Source organism: Ursus americanus, chromosome 7, assembly GCF_024610735.1.
Source record: "Ursus americanus isolate L20-20 chromosome 7, mUrsAme1.1.p, whole genome shotgun sequence".
Taxonomy (NCBI): domain Eukaryota; kingdom Metazoa; phylum Chordata; class Mammalia; order Carnivora; family Ursidae; genus Ursus; species Ursus americanus.
Window position 1 is genome coordinate 70605176 of NC_142133.1, and position 12881 is coordinate 70618056.

At 43.5% G+C, this 12881-nt stretch overlaps 1 protein-coding gene across 3 annotated transcripts in view; it reads left to right on the forward strand.

The window, feature by feature from the left end:
• LDAH (lipid droplet associated hydrolase) overlaps positions 1-12881 on the forward strand; it is a 101266-nt gene that overhangs the window by 84666 nt on the left and 3719 nt on the right. The gene's annotated exons all lie outside the window — the stretch shown is intronic.

A 12881-nucleotide genomic window follows, 5' to 3' on the forward strand; every position in this document is an offset into this window, starting at 1 on the left:
TCAGTTCAGAGTCTGCAAGACCTCAAGGGTGTGTAGATTTCATATGGAGTTCTACTTCTAGTTCAAATAAGGCAGTTCTTGAAAGTTGCATAGGAAGTAAGTAAAGCTGACTGTAGACTTCAATTAAATATATGTAAGGTCCATTTCTTGTAGGCAGCAAATAGTTGAATCTTGCTTTCTTACCCACTCTGCGTTTTGATTTAAATGTTGAGACAATTTATATTTAATGTTGTTATGAATTGGGCTGGCTTAAATCTGTAATCTTGATATACATTTTCTATTTGTCTCCTATGTTGTTTGTTTCATTTTTGCTTTTTTCCTACCTTCCTATGAATCATTTGGATATTTTTATGATTTTATCTTAAATATAGTTTACCACCTGTTTTTGTTAGGTTTGTTTCTAGAATCAATGCCTCTCTCGAGGGCCTTATACTGAAGAGATCTCAATAATATTTATAGAATAAATGAGTTATATCAAAATGTAAGTAAAACACTGGACAACAGCTAACATCACTACGACCTGTTGACTCAGCGTGTCTTTCTTTATTCTCCAGTGCATTAGAGTAGGAATGTTCAGCTCTAACACCAAGACCAGATTTCTATACAAGCAGGTGCAGAAAGGCAAAGATTGAAATATTTAGCATTTGGGAGTTACTGCTCCAAATGTTAGAGTCTTTTTTTTTTTTAAGATTTTATTTATTTATTTCAGAGAGAGAGAGCGTGAGCAGGGAGAGGGGCAGAGGGAGAGGGAGAAGCAGACTCCCCACTGAGCAGGGATCCCAACTCGGGGCTTGATCCCAGAACCCCGGGATCGTGACCTGAGCCGAAAGCAGACGCCCAACCAACTGAGCCACCCAGGCGCCCCCAAATGTTAGAGTCTTACACAAACACATTTGGAAGCACCACTCTCTGAAACTGTGAGGGTACCAAGTTTGAGAATATGTCTAAGAACCTTAGAATTGGCGGCTGTGGTACTCTCATGGCATCATTTGTCTGCTGTCCATTCTGAGTAGGATGGAGCTGCCCTGTCTAAACATGATAGCCACCAGCTATGTGTGGTTCTTTGTGGCTAGTCTGAAAGGAGATGTGCTGTACATATAACAGACACATTGGATTTCAGAAAATTAGTACCCATAAGAGATAAAATATTTCATTAGTATTTTTATATTGATTACATGTTGAAATGATAATATTTTAATTGGGTTAAATAAGATAGACTGTTAAAAGTAATTTCATCCATTCTTTTATACTTTTTTTTTATTTAAAGATTTTATTTATTTATTAGACAGAGATAGAGACAGCCAGCGAGAGAGGGAACACAAGCAGGGGGAGTGGGAGAGGAAGAAGCAGGCTCATAGTGGAGGAGCCTGATGTGGGGCTCGATCCCAGAACGCCGGGATCACGCCCTGAGCCGAAGGCAGACGCTCAACCGCTGTGCCACCCAGGTGCCCCCATTCTTTTATACTTTTTAATGTAGTTACTAGAAAATTTTAAATTACCTATGTGCTTACATATTCCTGGGGGGCTGTGCTAATCTAGAGCTTTACAGTCAGTGCTGAACCGTGACACCTGCAGGGTCCCCTGCAGTGAGCCCTGCTGAGTGGCCAGCTCTGCCAGGGCCCAGGAACCTACAGTCTGCAGGTCAAAGCTCAGATACCCTCCCCCTGGGGTTAGACTGTCTTCATAAACTTTGAGATATTTGACTCCAACTTGCTACAGTGCTAATTCATGTTTCTAGAACCTCCTGATACAATTATCTTAAAGCAAAAAATGTATATGTTCTTTAAAAAAATATAAATTTTCAGAATATTGATCTATAGGAGCTTCACCCAGAGAGGACTTTGGAAAATCTGTTTGACTTACGGCCGTAGTGGTCATCTTTTTCTCAAATAGCATTTGGCTAGAGATTGACATTTTGAAGCCAGACGGAAACCCTCACTAGCTGAATGGGGGAGGGTGGGGCCTCAGAAAAACACTTTCTCCAGGGCTTTCAGCTGTTTCCAGTCATTGAAGGATGTAAAAATACAAGAAAAACAGTATTTTATTTTTCAGCTAACTTATAAATGAATTTGTTTCAAAAATGCAGTTAAGTTCTCAAGGCTAGAAGTTCATAAAAACAACTCAGTTCCCAGTTAATAATAAGACTGGCAGATGCCCACTTCCAAAATTCACACTTGCAGAATGACTAGACCCATCATGTGTCAAAGCCTGTCTTACCACCTGTGGAAGCCAGCTGCTGTAAAATACTCATCATTTCTGGATTCTGTTTGTATGTTGTGCTCAGAAAGAGGTCAAAAGAAGGTGCTAACTTATTTCTGTCCTAAGTTAAATCCATATGCAAGTGTAATCATTCCCAGATCGAAGACTGCGTATGGTAACTCTGTCAGGACTGTAAGTTTACTGAAACTTTTATAAGAGAAATAAGGGGGTATAATGGTAGATGGCAGGCCATTTCAAGGTCATTATTAACAGAGTCACAGGAATAAACTTTTCCAACTACAGGGAATAGTTTTGTTTTGTTTTTTAAGACAGCACTAAAGGTACGTGTGGAATTCGGGAAAGCAAGGCATTGTTTAGTTTAATGATGCAAAACTACCTTGCCATGAATTGATTATCCTTTGTACCGGCTCAGTTTGACCTCTCCACTAGAATAATACAGTTCCAGTTCCTAAGCGAAACGAGGTACAGAGAGACAGGAAGTTTATTGCAACTTTTTGTTTCTGTAATGAAAAAAGAGGAAACATGCTGTAATTTAATATTGGTTAAAGTTGAATCAACATACGTCCCAGTGTGCTTGAGAAAATAAGGAAACTTGAAAGGGCACGTAGTTTTAGGAAGGTGGTGGGCATTGCCCCTTGCCTTCCAGACAATCCTGATACATGGTTCATCTAGTTAAGGATACTCTGTCCCATTTCAGCCCCCAACATAGGCATTCAAAAACTTCATATCTATCCAGGACTGTCCAGTGTGAAGACACTGTGAGCCACATATTTTGTTGCAAAAATATTTTAAGGCACCTCAATTATTCCACAAATTTTAAAACAGTTCTGAAAAATGTGTCTTTGTGCCATCTAGTCAGGAAGCCACAAGAAAGTTTGTCTAAAAATAGTCTCTCTACTACATCATGTGGATGGCTTTGGGATTCTTTCTGATCCCCTAGAAAACGATCAGGCCACAATCAGCAGGCTTTCGTTCCACATACCGATTTTCTACCACTGTATTTCCATTGTCCAAGTGAAGAGAACTTTCTATCTTCTTAAGGGAAATGGGCCTTTTTAACTCGGAAGAATCTCCTGGGCTGACTGCCTGCCTTCTTCCCTCCCTCCCTCCCGAGCCTGGAGACTCTATATCCAGTATCAGACTGGTGCATTTATTAGCAATGCTTCAGTATTACACAAAGTCATTTCCCTTTCTTGGAGCAAATTTCCCAGACTCATAATTGTTTCCAAAAGAGTATGCCATGACCTGTGGCATCACAGATGTATTCTGTCTTCACCTGATGGAATCCTACCTGTCCTTTAAAACTTGGCTCCATTGTCATCTCCAGGAGGCCTTCCCTAGCCCCTGGTTTTGGGTAGATGTCCCTCCCTCAGCTTTCCTGGCTCCCTGTAGAGTTATTGCATTTTTTGCACAGTATTTAAGTGGTCAGTTTGCCCCTCTTGTCTACCTACAGGTCAAGAACCATGTTTTTCCCATCTTGGTACCTGTAAAGACTCAGAACAATGTATGATCCCTGCGGAGTTAATAAATAAGTAAATGTGTACTAGATGATGGATGGGGAAGCCATCAGGGTATCGATTCTAAGTCTTTTTGTGCCACGGGTCTCTTTGGCCCTCTCATGTATGGATCCCTACTCAGAAAATGCTTTTAAGTGCGTAAAATAAATACGTGAAATTACTACCAAAAAAAGCAATTATATGGTAGTTATCACAATAACTTAAAAACAAATTTGTGGTATATAGTGTATGCAACTTTGTTAACACATTAAATAATTAGATATCATAGCAGTCAGAATTAATATTTATAGCAATGAGCATAATTAACTTTTTAGTTATCTTCATTAAGTTTCCTGTGATTTGAAAATTTCCATAATTTTATAGGTAACAAAATATAGGTGTTACTCATATGAGTATTGTTTCTTGCCTATATTCATAATTGAAGGAAATACTAAATTATTGTTAGAGGTTCGCAGAAATATAGACATCATCTTTTTCCCAAGCAAGTTGACATTACCCCTCCCCCACTGTCACTGCATCCACGTGAACCCACGGCCCAGTGAGGAAGCCCTATTCTAGAGACACCAGGAAAGTTCAGGCAGCATGGTGGTGTGGCTTGGCCACTGGCCTGAGAACAAGAAGCCATGAAATACTACACTAAAAAGACGAGGATTATTTTGAGGTGTTGGGGAGCTAGTGCATGGTTTAAGCGAAGGGGTAATGATCAGGGTGTATACAAAATGTTTGACCACTGTCTGACAGTTACCCCTCCGAGCCTGTGCCATCCGTGAAGAGCCAGCCAGTTGACAGCGACCAGTTCACATCAGTCAGCTTTAAGAATGGGGCTGGATTAACAAATGAGAAGGATTATTGGGGGGATGGAATGTATGGAAAATATTGGAGCAGAGGAAAATTCGAGGTGGGAAGATCATTCAGAAGGCTTTTACAAGGACTGAGGCAGTGGAATGGGGGCAGAGAGAAGGTAGGATAGGGAAGATATAGGACATAGAATCAGAAGCACTTGTACTAATAGGACATGAGAGAATGGAGAAGGAAGAGTCTCAGACTATTTCTCTGTATTTAGGTTGGTAATAAGATAAGGAATATGGGAGGAGAAGTGCCAGCAAGTCGTGGGAGGTGGTTGAGAAAGTGGTTCATGTGGGTGCTTTGTTTGAGACACCTGTGGGACCCCCAAGCGGACACATGTCTGGTGGGCAGCCAGACATACGGGTGTGAAGCTTAGAATGGTGGTGGTCAGGGTGGAATTTCGATGTGGATATAATGAGGATAGACTTGAAGCCGTGAGCCTGGATAACAGTAACAAAAGGAGTAGTATATGGAGAGAAGACGTCTAACGATTGATCCTTGGGAGCACAGCTTCGAAGGCTGGGAGGAAGTAGAGGAGCTAATGAACAAGACAGGCATGAAAGGGGAGGGATGGGAATGAGAACCAGGATAGAATGAACCCAAGTGAGAGAATCTGTTCACCACCCCAGTCCCAGTTCTTTGGGAACCCCGGGGGTATGTTCTGCTCTGTGAGGCACCTGGTGTGTCTGAGGTCAATAGGTCAGCATTCCCTTGTTCTGTCATTGTTCTAAACGATAAGGGAATGTATGTCTCATTCACAGAAAAGTGAATTCGTGTTTGGTTAAGAAACTTGAAGTTTTCATTTAAAACTCACTTAGGAGGGAAATTCTAAACTGCCGTGACCATCTCTGGCCTCGGCGTATGGAAACAGCTGCTGTGCGCTACTGCCAGGCCGAATCTGAACAGCACTGTCAGTCCGCGGAGGGCTCAGATCGTTCAGCGAGAGCACACGAGGTGCAGCTTCGTGACAAAGGCAGGCAGCCAGGGAGGGGCCGCCTGCAAAGTGGTGCTGCCCCGGAGGGCCAGGCCAGGCTGGCCGGTGGTTGGGGAAAGGGGCAAAGTGTCCTCAGAAACAGGGACCCCTCTGCTATGGCTCTTTCTTGGCCCACCCGAGCCCAGAGGTGCATGTTGCCTTTGGGAACAAGCCTTGTGCAGTTGTTTGCAGATTCGGGCATGCAAATCCTTCGGACATGCACACGTCCTGCTTAGCAGAGCATAGGAAGTGCTGCCTGGACCAGCTAACCAGGACTGCCTTCCGCCACGCCTCGGTCTGAAACTGATTGTGTTAGTTCTGCCTGTTTCATTTGAAACCTATTCAGAATGTCGTAGTCATCCTGGAAATAGGTAGGTTTGTTTTTATCTCAATCATTTTGACCTTGAGAGCTTCATCTTAGGCACTTGTGGTAGCATACCCTGAGTTCCGAAGTGGGCATGATTGAAAAGAGTTGGGGTGTACTGGGGAGCAGTCTTCTGAGTCACAGCCTGAGGTTCAAACCCCGGCTCTACCACTCGCTTACCTATGGAACCTTGATTAAGTTACGTGACCTCACTGTGCCTCCTTTTTTCCTCAATAAAACAGTTTAATAATAGTATCTAGTATCATACATTTGTTCCAAAAATATAATGCTATAATTGATATAAAGACCTTTCAAGAGTATCTGGCATGTACTAAGCATTCAATAGAAGTTTTTTATTATTATTATTATTATTATTATTATTATTATAAAGTTAGTTATATCCTAGATATGCCTCTGAGTTCTTTAAAAAGACTGTTTGCTTAACTTCTCCCCACACACACTCCTTCCCAGATATTTTCATTCTGCAGTGAAAGATTTTGGTGATATTAAATATATAGCCAAGGGACCCTGGAATGCCCCAACCCCATTCTAGATCACAGCCACTGCTCCCCTTGAGATGCCCGAGGGAGATGTTGTACAGGAACGAACAGTGGTAAAGGAAAGCACAGGACTACTTCATCTTTACCAGGACTTGGGCCAATTGGACTTGGCCATTTCTCTAAGTTAGTTCAGCAAGACCCTTTAGCACGTCTGCCAGTTTCCTGAGGCCTATGATCGGGGAGAAACAGAAACACAAGAGGATAAATTTGTTCCCGATGCCTCATACTCTGTAGCCTCACCAGAAGAAAATTGACGCCTCGGGTCAGCTTCTTACTCTAGTCCCGGGTGAGAAAGAGGCAAAGCTAGTCACTAGCTGGTCCAAGTGCCTTCCATTTGGGAGCAGGAGTGTTTGGCTCTTTACACGTGAGTCACACAGAAACGGGAGAGTCTCACTTTGCAGGCCTGTTGAGGCGCAGTTGTTCCAGCCACTGGAGAGGGGTCCAGTCAGTACCCCACCAGCTTCCTCCTCCTCCTGTGGTGCCTCGGTTGCCACTGCTCCCCGAGGTGCCTACAGAGGGAAGAGGGCTCAGTGGTCATAGAGGATTGTGTTGTCACCTCCATCCTCGGCCACATTCCTTCATCGTTGGGGATTTTAATTCTCACGTTCTCAAGAATGCTAACTGAGTCATTTCTGGATAAAAGGAAGAAAGGAAACAAGGTAAATTAGAAAATGAATATCCTACACTATGCCCTTTCTTTAGTAGTTCCTCAAGTTCCTAAAAACGGTTTTGCTCCTAAAGACTGCAGTGAAGCCGTGAAGCTGTGTGGCTGCTATCCCTCTGTTCCCCAGAGGAACACGATTTTTAAATAATGGGAAAGTAGAGGTTTATGTTACAGAATAGGCCTCCTCTGAGGGTTCAGGGTCTGACTGTCCGGGAGGGAAAGCAGCAGCCTGCCCTGGGTTCTCCGCAGGAGTGGACCTCATGGAGGAGGGTTAGTGCCCTGAGCCTGGGAAGGCCGGGGGAGAAGGGCTGCAAACAGGGAAGTAAAGGCAGGACAGGGCGATCTAGCTGGGAGCTACCCAGATGTGCGGTACTAATTTGACCCCTGGGAGGGCAGCTGGCTGCTTCGTATCTGATCTTTGTCTTCTGTGATCACAAAACAAAAACAAAGAACAAACCCAAACCTGTCAGGTGGCAGTTATTTCTGAGAAGGAGAGGAAAGGGGGAGAAAGCAGGAATGACATAATTTTTCTGACTTCTTAGAGCACAAAGGAGAAAATGCGTGTCCCCCCCCCCCCCCCCGCCAAGCTTCTACGCCATTGCCCTGTGCTCACTGTCGCCATGCAGCGGCTTCCCCTGCCGCGCAGTGTGACCGCTCAGCACTCTTTCTAAAGAAGTCAGCTTGCACACATACTGGGAAGCTTGTCCGCTCAGCACCCACTCAGCACCCAGCTCTGCCAACAGAGGAATCCCTGTGCAGCCCAGGAAAGCAGGACCTTATCTCTGCTGCTGCAAGAGCCCAGGGGCTCCCCCTGTGAACCCTATCAGGAGGGGAAGTGGCGGTCTCCCAATGCCGGTGCCGTCCTTCATTTTGGAAGATACACGACCAGGAATACCCAGGTGGCACTGCACTGTAGGCTCCAGGTCTCATTAATAAGCGGAAGTGGTGAGAGTCGTCTCCGGGAGCCGAGCAGGAGTGGTGACTTGAAGACAGGGGCTGTGCTCCCCTGTGTGTTTGGTTGATGACTGATCTTGGGTCTTCCAGTCAATGTCTTTCCCCATGATCTTTTCAGGGGAATACAGCGTGTGTGTGTATGTGTGTGTGTGTGTGTGTGTGTAGAGAGTGTGTGTTCGGTGTATGATAATTATATAATAAAATGCTTTACTTTAGGCTTAAAGAGAGTATATAGGGGCGCCTGGGTGGCTCAGTCGGTTAAAGCAACTGACTCTTGATTTCAGCTCAAGTCATGATCTTGAGATCGTGGGATCGAGCCCCGTGTCGGGTTCCATGCCTGGCAGGGAGGCTGTTTGAGATTCTCTCTCTCCCCCTTTGCCCCTCCTCCCCCCCAAAAATAAATCTTTTTTTAAAAAATGGAAAGAAAGTATATAATACTTATGTATTTTCTGAGCCTGACATATCAAAAGCAGGTTATCAGAAGAAAATATATGCTCTTAAAAATTAATTTAAGGTCACGTGGTTGCTTTTTCCTCTGACCTGAGCATAACTCTCACTGTAGGGAAGAACCTAGACAGATGTTGCCCCCACAGGAGATCCCTTTGTCTTCATTGTCATCACCAGTAGAATAGCCACTGCCCTTTAGAGTGCTTACTATATGTCAAGTACCTGATACGCTTGTTTTCTAATCCTTACCACCCCACACTTTACAGAGAAGGAGACAGGCACAGAGAGGCTAAGAAATCGGCCCAAGGTAACAGCAGTAATAGATGGAAGAACCAAGATTCCAGTTGAGGCAGGTATGGCTCAGGACCCAAGCTCTCAACAGTGCACCCACTGCACCGCTCTCCCCCCCCGTAACTGCATAACGAGCTTGAGCAGTTTCACACATTATTTGACCGTAATGAAACATGAAGGCTTTCTGAGAAGCCCTTTCACTCCGAGTATCTTGGCCCTGAAACACCATTTACCCCGCTTCTCAGGTCTATACTCTATCGTGAAACAGATTGCCCGAAGACCACTGGAAGAGAGAAATTTCAATTTGTTTAACTGCCAAGAACTAGTTTATACCAAACTTGGTGACATGGTGAATTATGTTCTAAGGAGCTTCTCAAATTCTGCTCATCTGTAGGGTTAACAAAATGAATAAGTAAATAAATGAATTAATACATAAATTAAATAAATTAAATAAATAAATAACATTCTGAGACTATGAAAAACTGCCTTTTAGTAGACCTCTGACTCCTGCAATGCCTATAGTCCTACTGGATTATTTAATAAAGAGAAGTAATACAAATAGAGATTTTTCCCCCAGTTTTATTGAGATATAATTGACACAAAACGTTGTGTTAGTTTAAGGTATACAACATAATGAATTTGGTATATGTATCTATTGCAAAATGATTACCACAATAAGTTTAGTTAACATAATCACTTCATGTGGTTATACATTTAAATGTCTTACAGTGAAAACTTTTGACTACAGTCACCACGCTGTTCATGAGATCCCCAGGGCTTGTTCATCTTACAACTGGAAATTTGTACCTTTTGACCACCTTTACCCAATTCCTCCACTCCCCATCCCCCATCTCTGGAAACTACCAATGTGTTCTTTGTTTTTAGGAGTTCTTTTTTCTTTCTTTCTTTCTTCTTTTTTTTTTTTTTTTGATAGATTCCACCTATAAGTGAAATCATAGTATTTGTTTTTCTCTGATTTTCTAACTTAGCATAATGCCTTCAGGGTCCAACCATATTGTCACAAACAGCAGGATTTCCTTCCTTTTTATGGTTGAATAGTATTCCCGTGTGTGTGTGTGTGTGTGTGTGTGTGTTGTACAACACCAGATAGAGATTTTTGTGGTTTTTTTCATGTTCAGTATTTTAAGATATGTCCTTGAAAGTGGTTTTTGTTAGTTATTAGGTAAGTCAAATGTATAAACCTAGGTCATAAGATGGCTTCTAGCATTTCTTTTGTTCTTAAAATAAACCCTCTATTAGTAATGCAAAGAAGCCAACAACTCAAAAGGTGTACTAAAACAAAGCTTTGTTGACTCCTTCAGGGCAAAAATTGGGTTTTCCTGCGATGGGCTCCTGTAACAGTACCTCCCTCTCTGCCTGTTGTGTTGAAGGGCCAGTTTGTACATGCCTGTGTTTTTCCCTAGTCTGGCAGTTTCTCCAGGGCAGAGCTGTTTTTACTCACTTGTGAATTTCAGCCACTTAGCCAATACCAGATGGGAAATAGGGTTAGAGTCATTTTTGGTGGGACTGCATTGAATCTGTGAGTTTCAGCAGCAAAAAGTGAGAGAAAAAAACACCCACATGAGAAAAGACGAATGTGGTTTCTGTATGGTGGCAAACTGCAACAATTTGTAGGGACATTTCTGCAGGGACATATCTCCTTAGGGGCGCACTGAAAAGCTAAAGGAAGAAACGTCTGTGAGCACAGAGACTATAGTAACCGTAGTTCCACCTTACCGCAGAAAACGCATGAGGAAAAACACAAAGCAGTCCTGAGAAGTCAAAATGCACAAAAACTGGGGAAATTAAATTTTGTGTTTAATAGAGAAACGGATTACTTAACATGACAGCAATTTGGAAACACGGAATGATTTCCATTCAATAATGTGTACTTTTTATCAACTCTCATGCGTATCAAAGAGAGTGCCAAGGAGAAAGAAACTACAGGAAATAATTTATCTTCTTACAAACCTTTGACTTTAAATGTGCCGCTGATAGCGTGAGATTCTTAGGTAACAATTCCAGTAATTTCCCGGCAGCTATCCTGCCCATGACATGCAGCGCCTCGGAACTACATAGACGGTGAGGGAGGCTGTAACAGGTGTTGGGTGTGCTCCTGCCCTTGCTGGCCACACTCAGTTTTCAAAGCCAGTTTAAGGCCCTCTCCCCCCAGTTTTTAGCTTTTGTGTTTTCATAACATGGGTCAGTTCGTTGTTAATTGTAAAGAGTAGTAAAAAGAACCCATTAGGAATGTTGTCCCTGGGTTTATAACCCAGCTTTACAACTCACTAATGGTTTGAACTTAAGCGACGTACCCCCACTAAGCCTCAGTTTTCTTTTGTATAAGATAGGCATAAAATGCCTTCCTTGGAGTGCTCTTGTGAGGACTTCGTGAGTATAGAGCTTAGTACATTATTCTCAGTTTTTATCAGTTCATTATTATGTGTCATTATGGTAATTTGCTTTGACATATCAACACAATAGTAGTGTACACTCTTAACCACCATGCTTTGGAGTCCAGTTCTTTCTTTCCTTCTACTTCACCTGTCTTCCCCCACCCCCCACTAGTACCTCTACACACCCCATACTTTTTCAGTTTCCTGTTTAGGGTTACAGATGCAGAGTCTTCTGTTCAGATCTATTGCCTGTGACTTGTAATCTATAGGGACGGGAAGTATCTTGAGCCAGTGTATGTAAAGGCATTAGAATAACCATGTGTTTTATGTGTAAGCCAAGATTTTCATAGAGGCCCTTCAGTGAACATAGTCTGAAGAAGAATTACAAAAAAAAAAAAAAAAAAAAAAAGACCTTACCCCACCATCACTTAGAGATTTAACAAAATCTAGCCCACCCTAAATGGTTACTGGTCATGGAGGACTGAGAAATAAAATTAGATGGACATATGGGAGATCTGGAATCCTCAGTATTACGCCATCTTTACACTGCGTTAAGGTTCCTAGTACATACCTTGGGTAGCACACACCCATAACTACTTGGGCACGGCTTGTCTCTTGATACCCGAAGGTAGGTAGGTGTAGGGTCCCTGGAGTCCTTGTGTATTGGTCCTGCTGAGCTGTCTGACACTTTCATGCACGAGGGAAGGAATGGTGTTTCCCCAGCGCTGCGGCTCACCAAGCTGGACTTTTCGGTGGAGACATTTCAGGTGGTGACTACCTCACTGAAAGGTAATGCTGAGTTCTCCATAGAATGAGTCTTTGAAATGTGAGGCAGAAGCACCAGCGGGCACATTCGGTGCTGATAGTCCCCATCAGAGAGACTCCTGGGGCGGTCTTTCTGCCTGGCCCTCCTTCTAGTTGACCGTTTTATAGTAGGGCTTTTCCCTAGACTCCACCACCAGCTTGTGCTGGTGTGAGGGCTCCCAGAGTGCCTTTCTCGGTGTTCAGGAATCTTCCATCAAGAGAGTGCACTGGAGCAGAGGATCACCCCTGATGGACATGAGCCCAAGTCAGTATTCCCAGATTTCGCAGCACTGTTTCATACTCGGAGGAAGTGTGGAACCACTGGGCAGGGTGACTGTTCCACACTATTTCCCAAATATAATTTAAGAGATTCTTGTGGGTAAAGGTAGGGCGTCGTTTAGAGAGAACCTAAAGTTGTTAGCCCTATTGGTAGGTAATTAATGTCTGCAGGCAGTGGGTCCTCCCAGCAGTACCTCAAAGGGAAGCTATGGCAGGGAGTTGCTGGCCAAAATCGTCACCCACTGGCTGTGAGGTTGCAGCATGCCTGAGCTGTAGAGAGACTGACCCCCGAAGGAGAGAACCAGGCCACTGCCAGGCCCTCTGGTCTCCAGCAACAGGAAGAACTTCGCACTCTGCTAAGAGCCATGGCAAAATGAATTTCGGTTTTAGGGCCTTTGGAGTGCCCAGAAACGGTTGCAGTGAGCAAAAACCAGAGAATGGGAGGAATGAGTGAGCAGCCTATGAGCCACGGATCCTTTGCAGCATTCAAAACTAAAACCCCAGGTGACACCCAGAAAAATCTCTATGAAGTAATTCAGAGGAAGTGTGTACCTCAAGGTTTAGCT